A 16,009-nucleotide genomic window follows, 5' to 3' on the forward strand; every position below is an offset into this window, starting at 1 on the left:
TAAGAGTCTCATATAATCATGGATTTTTATTTCAACAAATATCCTGACATATGAAATACTTAGTTTTTAGAATTTTTCTTATACAGTAATTTGGCTTGCAGTTGAATTTATTCTTACGCAAACGCCAAATACTGTTTATTACTTCACACATGCTATTTATTTATTTACAGATAAATAGTACTGACACAATTGGTACAAAGTTAAATCTTTTTGCAGGCGCAGAATCAGGAAACTCAGACTGTACTGGTAACAAGTAGATTATCATTATCTTTTGTTTCCCACTAATTTTGGTACTATATTCCATTATTTTCAAAAATCTTTTCAAATCTCTTTTTCAAAAAATCAAATCCTAACTTTATTCTCTACATCTCTCTTTTTCCCAACACTATCATACACTTTCTTTCAAATCTTATTTCCACTCAAATTTTCCTTTTGTACGGAATCACATCGTTCCCCAACGTCTCTATCCTTCTTTCCATTCTATAAATACCTCTCATTTTCTTCCATAAAATCTCACATCAAATTCTAATTCATCTCTCAAATTTCCACCTCATAATCCATCCTTTCTTCTTCCCCGACAAAATGGCAAAGCGGTGGGAAACGTGTTTTCTTATGGTCATCACCATTGCTACGGTGATCATGTCTTTCTTCTGTCTACATAGCCCGGAACACTGTGGACCTGGGATGCTTATGCTCCCAATCATCTACATGTTACTATTTGTAGCATGGGTTATCAATCGTCATTCTTAAAATTTGCCGTATTTCTTATTTCTTAAATGTACTGTTTATTCGTCGTAATGTTCAATATAGTATGTAATATTTGTACTGTCAGTATTAAATGTTGTACTATTTGTCATAATATTGCTTAATTACTCAGATAATATTTTATGTGTTTTCTGCCAGTCAAATATTCATTTTTCTGTGCATTAAATGATTTTCAGGGTTATTATCGGTAATTTTGCCCGTGTAGATGTTTGATTGGCTGCATTTTGTGGTAAAACATTCATGTGTATTTTGTTGTCTTGACTAAGGTCATGATATGTGGTGTATAGTGTTAAAGGTTATGCAAGTTCTGGTTGTGTAAGCTAATACATGCTGTGAGTTGGATGTCATGCTCGATGTCATGACATCAGTGTACTGTTTGCTGTGAAGAATTGAAGTGAAGAATACTGTTTGCTGTGATTTATGCAGAACAGGTACAACATTAAGATGTTCTATGGAATGTCACGACATGCTCTGTGACATCAGTATTTGACAGCAGTTACTGTTATATTTAGCTGTCACGCGCCTGCTGAGCTGGAATATAAAGATTCAGTAAGTACTCAAAAGATGCAGAATATTCTATGGAATATTATGCAATCCTATGTGGCGCAGGTTTAGAGATCAAGAGAATCAAGATTAGAATATTGGAGAATTATGCAGTTTCCAATTATGAAGATAAATTAGGAAACTTATGATTGAAGACCTTGTTTTTAGCAGAAAGTTTTCTGTGATTTGTAACAGCAAATAATGTTGTGATTGTAAGCCCAAGTCCAGTTGGGAATAGGTTATAAATAGGAAACTTTGTAACCTAGTTTTGTAAGCTAGCCGAGTATTGACAAGATGTAGTTTTTAGGGTTAGCCGTGTAGGTGAACCTCCCGGTTTGTGGGAAGGTCACTGATTTGTGCCTCGAAGCCTGTAGGTAAGAGGTTTGTTTTATTCACTCAGAAGTTGTAAAGCAATGAGTGGAGTTGTGTGCTTGGAGGAAGCTTTGAAGCAACTCTAAGATATGTTTATTTGTGTGCTTTGAATGTTGGTAATTAAGCCGTCGATGCAGTGGCTGAGTTGTTGACTGCTAGACATCATTGCTATGATTGGGAGTGGAATGGAGATATTCCATATCTAGGGAGAACCTAGGTAGAAGGGTCATTGGGTAGTGATTAAGTGAGGAGTTGTAAACTGGGAGTTTAGCTCTGAATTGATACTGCTAATAGTGGACTTCATCCCTGGCTTGGTAGCCCCCAGAGTAGGTTAGTTAGAACCGAATTGGGTAAACAATTCTCTGTGTTATTTATGTTTCTGCATTGTTTATTTGTAAGTTTAGTTTGGATGTCATAACATCGTGCATGACATCAGTGTGTGATTTAATGACTGTGCTAACCTAGAATCTCTGCAAAGCAGATTTGTTTATGTTAACTGAACTGATATGTGATCCCAACACTTCCAGACTTCTGGATGTTAGAAGTAATAAAAAATTGGGGGATATGTATGTACTGCCTCAGCTAAGCTGATGACAGAAAAGATGTCGTGACATTGTGTATGACATTCTGAGTCTGTCTTACCAGAATTTCAGCCCGCATACAGTAAATAACTTTCATTTTTCACATAAAACAAAAACAACAAAAAAGAAGATTAACTTTGACTGTTGATTTTTCACTCTAACTGCTACGTCAATACCTGAACAGTCAGTCGACAGCCAAACTGCTGGCAGTACAATTCTCAGTGTTTTGTACCATCAATCAAATCAATCTTGCACAATTCAAAATTCCAAGATTTTTGTTCTAGAAGTCTTCTGAATATCACGCGATTAGCAGAGACTCAACACTGCACAAAAATCAGGTACGCTTAACTGTCTCCTACATAAACAGTCCCTGACTAGGGTTTTCTTGTTTTTACAGGAGAAACAAGTTTTTGAGAGCTCAAATGGATTTCATACACATCCATATATCTCAAAGTACCATCATACAAATTTTCAAACTTCAATTCACTCAGACGCACCGTCAGCAGCTCAAACAGTCAACAGACGACCCGTTTGACCAAAAAAGTCAACAGACAGTCAAAAATGAATTTTTTTGTCAAAGTCCATATTTTGTCAAAGGATTCATCATTTGATCATTGGATGATCATAATTCATCAAGGAAAGATCAAAAATCAACAAAACCCTAAGATTCAAAATTAGGGTTTTTGCCTGAAAAGTCAACTCAACTTTGACTGATCATAACTCTCTCATCCTTCATCCAAAAAATTCAAACCAAAGCTCATTTTGAAGGAAATTCAATTATCTTTCAAATGCCATTGATCCCATGGTCATTGGATTCACCATTTGAAAAATATGATCAAAGACATTACAGGTCATTTTCAAAGTCAACAAAAAGACACTTTTTTCAAAAGGACACACAAAGAGCATCAAAAATCATTTTGACATGAGACCAAAGGCATTGGTTAGAGGACTCTTTGAGGTTTCCAAAAAGTGCAAGATCTCCTTCATATGACAAAAATTGAGGGATTTACACCTTGTTGAAGTTGGCTAAATTTTGGAAAATGCATAAAACCAACATTGCTCAAAAATGCATTTTTTTCCAAATGGGGCCAAGTTTTCATGGTTCAAACATCATTTCCATGATATTATGGGCCTCCCACGACCAAGACAAAGCCCACAACATTTTTATCCATTTTTTGATTTAATTTTATCATTTAAGATTAAATTAAAAAAGGAAAAAAAGGAAGGATAATATGTAGCTTATTTTCCAAGCATGACTCATCAAATAATCACTCCAATTCTGCAGCATGAGATACAAGGAAGGTCTATGGCAAGAGGTGTGGAAAAATTAAGCAAGAGTTGCTTGATTCTTAAGCTAAAAAGGTCAAAATTTCAACAAAAGCAATCAATGCTTTTAGCTTCAATTTTAAGCACCTCATGGCTTATAAATAGGCAAGCATATTTCAGCAACAAAGGAGGGCAAAACACACACGAAAATAGCCAAGGCATAGTCAAGAAAACTCACCAAAATTCTCTCAAAATTCCATAACTTTGTAATTTTCAATTTTCATATTTCCAATCAATATCAATACAAACAATCACTTCCAATCATCTCCTAAAGCAATATAGAGTAAGAATAAGCTCTTTGTTTGGTCCCATGAGAGTCGTAACATGTGTATAAAGTGTTACATGAACATACACTCATAACTTTCATTTTCGTATGCATGCTTAACTAAAATGAAATTTAACTATTTGCATGGACTCATGGCATGATATAGAGTAGGTTTGAGTGATCACATGCAAGCTTTAACGTGGATTTGAAGCTCCACCATTTTTGAGCTTCAAACATGTGAAGCTTTCGTTTTCCATGATAGAGGCTTCAAATGAAAAAACTAACGACGCTATCATGTTCAGAAGGGTCCATTTAGGTGATCTGGGTGGCCCTTGTTCTTTTTTATTTTTGTTTTGTAGGTCATTCAAAAGGTAAAAGAATTGAAAGGAAAATCCGCAGGAAAATCCGCAGGTAAATCTGCAGCAAAATCCGCAGGTACCAAGGAAGAAGATAATGAATAGTAAGGTGGAAATCTTGACCAGCGCGCGTGGCACATCCCACGCCTCTCATTCGTTGGTCAACAAAGATAGGGCCCACATTGAACTTTGAAAAGTTGAATGATCACATGTTATCTCTCTATCCACGTGCACCATGAGTCTTGCAATCTGAACCACTAGATTAATCTGGCAACTCATCCAACGCATAAAAACATGCAGCCACACCATGCTCCCTCTCAATCCAACCACACTTAATCATTATCTTTATATTTTCTATTTTCTATTTTTATTTCTTTACAAAATCAATTTAAAATAGTTTTAAAAACCCAAAAAATACACAAAAAATATTTTTAGACTACTAAAATAATATATTATTTTCTGAAATAAAAAATATTTTATTTTCTTTCAAAATTTCAATATTTTGCGTAATTAATTAGTATATATTTATATATTTGCTTCTTAATTATTCTAACCAATCAAAAAATCATAAAAAAAATTGTTCTTAATGTTAAATATTGTTTATATATTATAAACTAATTTTGTACATATTTTGAATAATTTTCTCTTTTAGTTTTAATTATTTGTATAATTATTTGTATAATTATGTATTAATTAGCTTAATCAATTTCAAATCAATTTCAAAAAATTCCAAAAAAATTAGTTTTGTTTTAAAATTAATTGACAAATATTTTGTACATATTTTAAACTTAATTTCTAGGTTTAAATCTATTTTCATCTTTTTTCTTCATTTTAATTTAATTAATCATGCATTAATTATAATTAAAACCAATCATAAAAAATCCAAAAACATGCCTTTTATTTTTCTTGCAATTTAAATTCCTAGATAAATATATAGGATGTCAAGTTCATGTAAATAGGCTAGTTTACATTTCCTGCACAATCGATGTAATAGCGTAGATTTACTTTCCGCACTTTACATTTCCGCATTTTAATTTCCAGCAAATATAAACTGCGTGTATGTCAAAGATAAAATTGAACCGTTAGATCACTAACCTCAAAGATAAAATATCTGAATCCAATCACAATCACACTTGCACCTTTTAAGGTAATCCCTTCTCATTCTTTTCAAAATCAAAGTCAAAATTCTACTGTTTCGAGTACAAAATCGAACCTTTTGTTTATATCCGGTGAAAGGATAGATTTTTAAAGGAAATAGGATAAAGACCTTACAACTCAAGGTAGACCTCCTAGTTTGCTTGCTCAAATCAAAACAAACAAAATTCTCATACACTGTTGTTTTTCAAAACAAAACTTTCAAAAAAGACAATACTTTGTATACATCCAAACACGGATTATTACAAAGTTAACGTTCTTTTCAAAACATCTTTCGAAAGATAAACAAGCATTTTGTATACATCCACACACGGATCATTACAAAATTCAATTTACAAAAGTATTTGAAACCACATATGAGCATTCTAAAGCAATTGAAAAGTGATCGAAAAACAACTGAGCTAAGCAAACTTAAGAGCCCATGGATAACCATGGATACAAAGGGTGCTAACACCTTCCCTTTGTATAACCTACCCCCTTACCCAGAATTTCTTAAAGGTCTTTTTCTGTTTCTTTTATAAACCTTTCCTTAATTGGATAAAATAAAAGGTCGGTGGCGACTCTGTGAATTTTCAAAAATGCGAAAGCATTAAGCGATAAAAAAGAGTCAGTTCACGTATCTCTCCAGAACAGAGGTATGGCCCGGGATAAAAAACGGAGGTCCACAGAGGGCCCTGGCAGCAGATGGAGTTTTGTCAACAAGTGCTCCACCACTAGCAGCATCAAGAATGTTTCTATCCATAGGTAACAACCCCTCATAAAAGTATTGAATAAGAAGTTGCTCGGTAATCTGATGTTGAGGGCAGCTTGAAACTAACTTCTTGAACCTATCCCAGTACTCAGCCAATGACTCGTTATCTTGTCTAATACCACAAATCTCTTTTCGGATTGAAGCAGCTCTAGAGGCAGGAAAATATCTCTCCAAGAACACTCTTTTTAGAGCATTCCAGCTTGTGATTGAATTCGGTTCGAGATCATATATCCAGTCCTTCGCTGCACCCTGCAAAGAAAAAGGAAAGGCACGAAGTTTGATATGATCTTCAGTGATCCCTTCAGGTTTCAATGGTGTAGAACACACCACCTGGAATTCCTTCAAATGTTTGTGTGGATCTTCACCTACAAGACCATTAAACTTTGGCAACAAGTGTATTAAACCCGATTTTAATTCAAAAGGAACAGCAACAGCATCATACTCAATACACAAGCCATTATAATTCACATCAGGGGCTGCAAGTTGCCTTAGAGTTCTATTGTCAGCCATTTCAAAAGCAAATTCAGAATCAGAATCAAACAAATTATGCAAATAATCAGACTCAGAATCAGACTCAACTATGGTCGGTGAAGGTGAACTATTGCTAGCCTGGCCTGCTCTACGAAGTGTGTGCAAGGTTCTCTCAACTTCAGGATCAAAAGCAACAAGTTCAGGACAGGAAGACCTAGTAGCCAGGACTAGTGCACAGCAATGCAGCAACAATCGTGAAAATGCCAACTATGTCCCTAAAACAAACACAATGAAGCAAATCGATTAAAAACAATTCAAAAAATAAACTGACAACGAAATTAATCAAACAACGTAAAAATAAAATTTTGATAATTTTTTTGGATTTTTTTGACTCTATGAAAACAGAAAATAAATCATTAAAAATAGTAAAAAGGCTTTTTTCGCAATTGTACACACAAGCATTATCATGGAAATGTTTTTGTCAGATCACATGACATTTTCGTGACTTGGGTAGCAGTAATGTGTTTCTAGATACTGCTCACTGTTTATTATGTTAAATGTGTGATTTAATATAATTTCCAACGTCGCGAAAAACTACAGGGTCACACACATAAGGACAGGTTGATACGAGACAGAGTAAATAAGGAACACCGTAAGGTACAGTGCACTTAAGTGAATTCGAAATGTGGTAAGGTACCATGCGCTTAAGTGATATATGGCTTAATTGGGCTTTTAGCTTGCAGCCTTAATTGGGCTTTTATCTTGTAGCCCACACAAGTGGTTCTATAATAGAACCACTGTGCTGAAGCATTTCACTTGATGAAAATTTGGTCAGAGAAATCCTAGGCGTATTTTCTTCTCTCTCACTCAAAGCCTTCATTCTTATCAGCTAGCACTGAGACTGAAAGGATCTGTTCGTGTGGACTAAGTAGAGGCTTTGTTCTTCATCAACGCTCGTGATCACTGATCCGCTGTCGCGCACGGATAAAAAACGAGTAACTTTAAAAAGCGTAGTACGGCGACAAATTAACTCAAGTATCGTGTCACAAGGATTCTTATTCTTATTAACTAATTACAATAACGATTAAAGGAGGGTTTGGTTTAAGGTTCGATTTAACAAAAAGAGCAAATAAGTGATTTTGAAAAGTGATTATAAAATAAGTTGTTCTACTGTTCGGGTTCCCCACTTATCATTGGTAGTTATAAATCTAATCCCCAAGCGAATTCTATCCCCTATTCGATTACAGCAACAATAAACAAGCGCAATTCATGCTATACGGTTTATATTCCTATTATCCGAATTAAGCAAACGGATTCAGCACTCATGAATTAAGCAAACATGATTTGATATACGCAAGTTAACGATAAAGCAACGTTAAATCACGAAACAGATCAAGGAACATAAACTGATTGAATTAAATCAATAATATTATGTATGAATCGAATTAAGCATGCAACACATATATACGATTATTGAAAGGGAAAAGAATTGGGATTAAATTATAAAACCTCAAAGATTCGGTGGAACATGAACAGTAGATCAACAATAGGATTAGTTCGCCATGGGATCGTACAAGCTTCGATTTTTTCGTGAATAGTGATAATGATGAACAGTACCCAGTGAATAGTAACACGGCTTCTACCCTAAGGGAAAATAACACAACCCGTTTTACAATCCAACTGGGTCAAACATACGACCCAGACCCAAAACCAATTGACCCGAAACTTAACTAAAACTAGTGCTGCAACTTCAACGAATTTTCTGGCCCTGCTACAGTCCGATTCTGACTTCGACTCCAACATAAGAATTGTAGCTCTTTCTCTTAGCTTTCCGGCGATTATTAGAACGCCTCAATCGGACTCCTGGAACTCCAGTTATGATCGTTTCCGTGCAGACTGCTTAAGCTGAAAATTAAATACGAAAATCAAATAACAATAAAAATAAATTAAAATATAAAAACATTATAAAATACAAAAATAAGACAAGCAAACCATGGAAATGTATAAGTACAAACGTAGAGGAATGCACATCAAAATGCACTGATCAATCACTCCTTCGATTCGACATCAAAGGTTTCAATTGCCACAAGAGGTAACTGTTTTTATCACTGATCATGCCCATTCATAAGGATCACTAAAGGAAAATTTTTAATTTCCGTTGCGTATTATATCGCGATTTTCCTTCACTGTTAATGTTGACATAGCAAAACTGCAGGGAATAAAAGAAGGCTTGAACATGGCATATGAAAGAAGCCATAGAAAGGTGGAGCTACATATTGATAACAAGGGAATTTTTTATACAATCAACAAGAATGCATCTAAAATGAACACAAGAAAGATCTCGCTTCAACAGATAAGAAACATTTTGGACCGTGATTGGGAGGTGAGGATCAAACATATTTATAAAGAAGCCAATAGATATGTCGTGAGCGTATGCTTTGGCTAACATGAACTTACAACATGATTCAAGCTCAAAATATTATGAAGATTGTCTCCTAGAAGTCCTTTCAATGTATATCTCGGATTCCTCAGGCTAGTCAACTCCTCGTATAAATCATTATTAGTTTTTCCTTCTTTAGAGTTCTATAGCCTTCTCTTGTATAAAAAAAAATCAATGTAGTTACCAGTAGTTTATGAAGAGTAATTTTTAACACATTCACTTTTATTGACCGTATTATTCATATGAACCTTTTTAATTTATGTAAAATCCATGAATTATATAAACTTATTTGCACGATTTCAATGTTTCTCAATGCAATAAAAATATGTTTTTACAATACTTATTCAACTAAAATGATAATTATGTTGTGGTCTCTCTTAAACAAATAAACATGTTTTTTGTTGACATAATTAAATTAAAAGTATCCTTACTTATTTTGGCCTAACAAAAGTAATTTTAAATAACAAAGAATTATTAGCTTTTTCTATATATAAATTATCATTTGTCATTCTCAACTAACTTCTATGTACTCAATTACGTTGTATTTTTGTTGTTTCTATCAATTTTTTTAAGAGAAGCTTCAATTAAGTTTTAAACAATAATAGAACCGATTTTTTGTGTGTGAAAAATGCCTCTTTTATTCTAAGAAATAGAAAATCGCATAAGTACAGGATGTAATAACCTCTCTCCGTTGACTATTCACCTTTATATATCTCACACGAATTTTCATCTTTTCATATAATTAAAAGTATTTCCACATCAAATTTAAATTCTTTTATTCTTCATATCCACAATGAAGGTGACTTCATCTCCAAGAATTCACAAAACTCTTGCGGCAATTTTCTTCATTATTTTCTTTTCCCACAATCCAGTGGAGGGTCGAGGTTTTTTATATGCATTACTTTTTTTTGCCCTAATCCTTATTTTTTGTTATATACATCTATATTCCAATAATTAAAATTAAAAATTCTTATACAATTATAGGAAAATCACCACAAGTGGTAAACAGAAACTCGTTTCCACAAGATTTTTTGTTTGGTGTTGGAACATCTGCTCTACAGGTGAAAATATATTATCGAATATCTCAATCATAATATATATATATATACATATAATTTAATTTCTCTCTGTCTCTCTTTTACATGTTATTATTATTGAATATAGATAGAAGGATCAGCTCATGAAGGAGGGAGAGGACCAAGTGTTTGGGATTCAATATTTATGAGTGAAAAAGGTAGAAAATAAATTTGTTAATTCATTTGGATATTCTAGGGTTATTTTACAAATTTCTAAGATATTATTTAAAGAATCAAGTATTTATCAGTGAATTAACACTTTAAAATGCTAATTAACTTTGTGTATACTAACTTTTTTTAGCAGCAGCAACGATTAAGGATATTGATAAGTGCGGTACAATGATAGACCATTATAAGCGATATAGCGTAAGAACAAAAATTATTGTGATTTATTCTAGAAGGTTTTATATTTAGGGATGGAGGTAATAATTTCATTCATTTATTTATATTTTTTGAATAATTTTGCAGGAGGATGTGAAACTTTTAAAGAAACTTGGTATAAACTCTTACCGATTTTCTATTGCATGGAGTAGAATATTTCCCGGTAATTTATTTTATTTTATTTGTATTGAAATAAAATAATATAGCTAAAATAATTAATTAATTAATTAATTGCTAATTTTTCTCTTTATTTTTAAAACCATCTAGATGGAACCTTAGAAGGCGGTGTAAATCAAGAAGGCATAGACTTCTATAACAAGTTGATCGATGAATTACTTGCTAATGGTATGAATTTAGAAATCACATTAAAAATAAATTCACAAACTAATTTTTTTCTTATTATGATAACATCATATTAATTCTAAAATTTTGATGTATTTGTATGTAGGCATCACACCTTTTGTTACAATTTTGCACTTTGATTATCCACTAAGCCTTTTTACTAAAGGAGGCTTCTTGAATCCATCTATTATGTAAGGAAATTTCACTATTATGCTTAACAAAAATATTATAAATTTTACATTATTCTCGTATTGATTATTTGATTTTTTTTATAAAAAAATTCAGAAAACATTTCAAGGATTATAGTGATGTTTTATTCAAGGCTTATGGAGATCGTGTAAAACATTGGACTACATTCAACGAGTTAGAAATCACGGCGATATTTAATTATATGCATGGTTTTGATATTCCTATTCCAGAAAATTGCCAAATTACTAAAGAATGCAGAGATGTTTATACTTTGATGCATATATGCATCCTTTCCCATGGTGAATCTGTTAAGTTATACAGAGAAAAATATCAGGTATAATTTCTTTTTTCTTACACTAATTTGTTAGTATTATTATTGTCTCATGAAAAAAATTAATAGCATCCAATTTAATGAAAAAATGGATAAATTAAATTCTTATTAATTATTTTATAAAATGTTGAAGGCAAAACAAGGTGGAGAAATTGGAATTGTTTTGTCAATTGAAGATTATATTCCATTCAGTAGAAAACCAGAGGATGTAGCTGCAACTGTAAGGCTTAGGGATTTTTCTACAGGATGGTTAGTAATATATTTGATTTATATACACTGATAATATAAAATAATTTTATACACATTATAATTAAATTCATAATTTATTCCATATACTCTATTAATTTTTCTTTGTTAATATTTATTATATGCACTTAATTTTTTTTTAATATAACAACAGGATTTTGGATCCATTATTTAATGGTGATTATCCTACAAGCATGAAGGAGCTAGTGAGAGATAGGCTTCCAAAATTCACTGAAGAGGAAAAGAGATTAATCAAAGGAAGTTTAGATTTTATTGGAATAAATTATTATAGATCTTTTTTTGGTAAAGATGAACCAAACAAATTTCTTATTAAGGGTTTGGACAATTATGATTCTTTGGCAATAAAACAAGGCAGGTCTTATTTTTCACAATAAATTTTAATTTACTTAAAATATTCTCAATAAAAATACCAACATGATTTTACTAATTTATTTTTTTGTCTATTTTGTATTTCAGTATTTAATGACGAGGGAACAATATTGGGAATACGGGTGAGATAACTAATTGATTTAAGAAGGTTTTACACAAATTAATATTACTATTATTATTATTGTTATATTTTTTATAATTAATGTTTTAAAATTTGTAGGATAATGCAACAATGAGCTTTGTAAATCCACAGGGATTATACAATGTCTTAGTATTCTTGAAGAAAACATATAATAACCCTAAGATCTACATTACTGAAAATGGTTAGGGCATATTATTATAAAATTATAAAGAATACATTTTTGATTAATTAAGTTTGATTAATCTAACTAATATTGTTTGAAATTCTCTTTAATATCATAGGTATTGCTTCAGGAACAATTTCACAGCCATTGAAAGACAAACATCGCATGGATTATATTGCAACACATATAAATTATGTGAAACGAGCACTTGAGTAAGTTATTATTTTTACTACATCGTGTTTTAATGCATTATGATTTGGGTTAAAAGATCGAAATTATTTTACTTATTTTTTTATAAATGTACAGTGCTGGAGTAAATGTTAAAGGATTCTTTGTGTGGTCTGCATTTGATACTTTTGAATTTCATCAAGGTTTTTCTGACAAATGGGGGCTCATATATATTGATTTTGCTAATAATCTCAGACGTGTGCCAAAACAATCTGCTAGATGGTACAGATGGTTTCTCACAGGAAATAGAAACTTTGTTTAGTTGCAAAGTTAGAATTCATAAACACCATTGTTAGATGAAGTCTCATGATCGGAAAAGAAAATATTAAAAATGTTATTGAGAATGTATTTTATTAATTATTTATAGAAAAATAGAGCCACTTCCATTCAATAAAATTTATTATCGTTATTTTGGAGTCCGTGAAGTTTATTAATAATACTTTTCATTGGAAAATTTACTATTTGAATGTAATTGTATTTTTATTAAGATAGTGTGATGAGGTCATACATAAGTACACAAAAATAAAAATAAATAAAGGAATGTGAGATATTGTTTTATAAGTTTAATGTTAGATTTTGGCAAGCTCATGTTAAAATTCCTTATGAAAGATTAAATTGATGATATCACGATCAAATTTAAATTTTGTTTTGTTTTACTAACATAATTTTTTTTAAAGATAATAAAAAAAATATAATAGTATATATGTCCTTCAAATATTTTTTTAGAATGTTGAGGATGCTAATGAAGATTTACCGGTGATACTCACTTCATATATGATATGTATGGTTGGCTTACTTGCTGCTCTATTTGTAGTAAATAAATAAGCAAACTTTCAAATGAATATATCTGTGAAAACTATTTGAGTTTATTGTGTTTCCTAATTCATTCATAATTTAGAGTTTAATATGATACATCTGACATGTGATTTGGGGCCATTTCGTATGAATGATATTTTAACAATATATAAAAATATATAATTTCATTGACTTTTGAAGTTAAATAATCCTCCATAGTAAGAATTGTTTAAAAAATTATAAATGCGTGTTATCATAAATAGTACTAGTATTTAAAATCAAAATGATTTTTTATATTGTGTAGTAAGACTTAATTTCATTACATTTCAATGTAAATAATCATATATAATAGAAAAAACTTAATATCGCTTTCAAAGAGAAATATTAAATTCTAGTTTTTGTTTATATTTTCATTACAATGTTCATATCTTCATTTATATTTATAAACAAATTAAATTTATTTTTTACTCGGGTTTGATTAAAGAAATATTATGTTTTTTAAGTGGATTTAAAGAAACATGTATTCCAAAATAATGTTAACAAGATTTATCTTTATCTTTAAGGGAAAGAAAATAGGATGATCCCAAATTTACTTAACTTTGTTGTAAAATAAATGTATAAAACATTTAAAAAGAATGTACCTAGAGTGGTGGAAAATTTATGAACTCACTTAATTAATCAAAAAAATTATGGCACTTGAAATAAGATAAACATGATGAACACATCCAATCTTAAGGTATAAGAGTTGAGAAGCATTGCTCCAATTGAATTGTAGGTGATTTAGAGTTTGAGAAAAATAAAGAGTGCTTGAATCTCTCATTGTATTTATGATAAAATATAAAGAGTCGTGATATTCAGTAAAAAAACTCACCAACATTGCTTTGAAGAAATGGAAAAGTATTTATTGAGAAAGGGAGGGAGTTGTCTACATACGCATTGGCAAAGGGAATGAGTGTTAGTTCTATTGCAATAAGGTTTCATGGAAAAGGTTTGATTGGTAATTTCTCTCATTTTCCATTCTAGTAAATAAATGTCCACATCTCGTTTTTCTTACACAAATAAATGTTTCTAGTGAACCACCTAACATTTACATTATTAGCTATGAATAGAGCTCTCAAATGGGCCGCCTGATCCAGCCCGCTTCGGCCCGAAGGGTCATAACATATAATGGGACTAAAGTGGATCGGCCCGACTACATAATGGGCTGCAAAAAATAGTTTGATCCAATTTCTAATAGTCCTTGTGGCCCGATAGGCTAGCCAGTCTCTTATTTTAATATTATAGTTTTAAATTTATAAAAAAGATATAATTGATAAAAGCTACATAACATAAGTAGAGAGTAATCATAAACTTAGTTAAGTGATATTTAAAATATTCATCAAATCAACATTCATATATATGAATATCACGAAGATATCTATGTAAAACTATAAAGGAACTGAATATTATCTCCAATACTTATCAAACTTTCTCTTCATTTCACAACCATTTCTTTAATCACATCATCTTAAAAACATAATTCATCCTCTTTAACTTTTATTTTTAACTTGAAATACACTTATGCAATCATATCTTAGCTTAATCTTTTTTCTCCAAAATTAACTAAAATTATTTGATAAATTTATTTTTAGTGGGGTAGCCCAAAGTCCGCTTGGCCAGCCCAGTCCAAGCGAACTTCTTGCAGTCCGACCAACAATAAAATATAGGGCTCGTGGGTTAGTCCGATAGGCCGAGTCCATTTTGACAGTTCTAACTATGATACAAGTATGTGCTATTTGAACATTGAAAATACAATTTCATTTAACAATTCTCGATCATATGATCAATCAGATGCACATGATCAAGCCACGTGTTCAACCTTTATATTTATATAAATAATTTATAGTGAATAACTTGGATAACTTTATTGTACTTATGACTTTGATAACTTTACTTAATATGATGAATACATGAATAATCAATGTATATTATATTGATGTGAGAAAATGATTTTTAAATGAAAGTTACCGAAATTATGCTAATACAAAGTCACTTAAGCTTGTCCTAATTTACATGTCATTATTGTACTAGTAAAGCTTCATAAAGCTATAAGGAGAGATTTTAAATGTAAGATATGAACATCCCAACAAAATGCATTCCTAATCATATAGATCCTCATTTTCCATTCATGGTTGTAAATGGAATAGTTTAGTGATGTAATTGGACCTTTTGATTTAAAATATTTATAGTTTTTATAAATTCAAAAATATAAGGTATATTTGTTTCAAGATTTGAAATTACGTTTTTTAAGAATTATGTTTTAATAAATACATTTGAAAATTGATCCTTAAATATGATAATAACAATAATAATATCTCAAAATATAACTATAAGGTATATTTGTTTCAAGACTTAAAATTACGTTTTTTAAGAATTATGTTTTAATAATTACATTTAAAAATTGCCTCTTAATGGAAGTTGTTACTGGAGTCACACTACATGAAAGGATCTCTGAACTTCATATTCTTTGAAGTGTTTTATTTTGTTTATGAATTCATTCCTCATGGCATGCATTATAGATTTTGGAAGTGCAATCTAAATCAATTACTGAGATTGCTTAAAATCAATTTACAAACTATGTAATTATAACCGTATGATTTGAAATCCACAATTGAGGTTAACTATGTGTGGAACTTCTGTTTAGCTGCATCATTCTAACTTG

The 16,009-nt window shown here is 31.1% G+C and overlaps 1 pseudogene; it reads left to right on the top strand.

The window, feature by feature from the left end:
• The window catches only part of LOC131623824 (beta-glucosidase 13-like), an 80,911-nt pseudogene extending 68,136 nt beyond the window's left edge, over positions 1-12,775 (top strand).
• Positions 12,776-16,009: the final 3,234 nt, after the last annotated feature.

Source organism: Vicia villosa, unplaced genomic scaffold, assembly GCF_029867415.1.
Source record: "Vicia villosa cultivar HV-30 ecotype Madison, WI unplaced genomic scaffold, Vvil1.0 ctg.000081F_1_1, whole genome shotgun sequence".
Taxonomy (NCBI): Eukaryota; Viridiplantae; Streptophyta; class Magnoliopsida; order Fabales; family Fabaceae; genus Vicia; species Vicia villosa.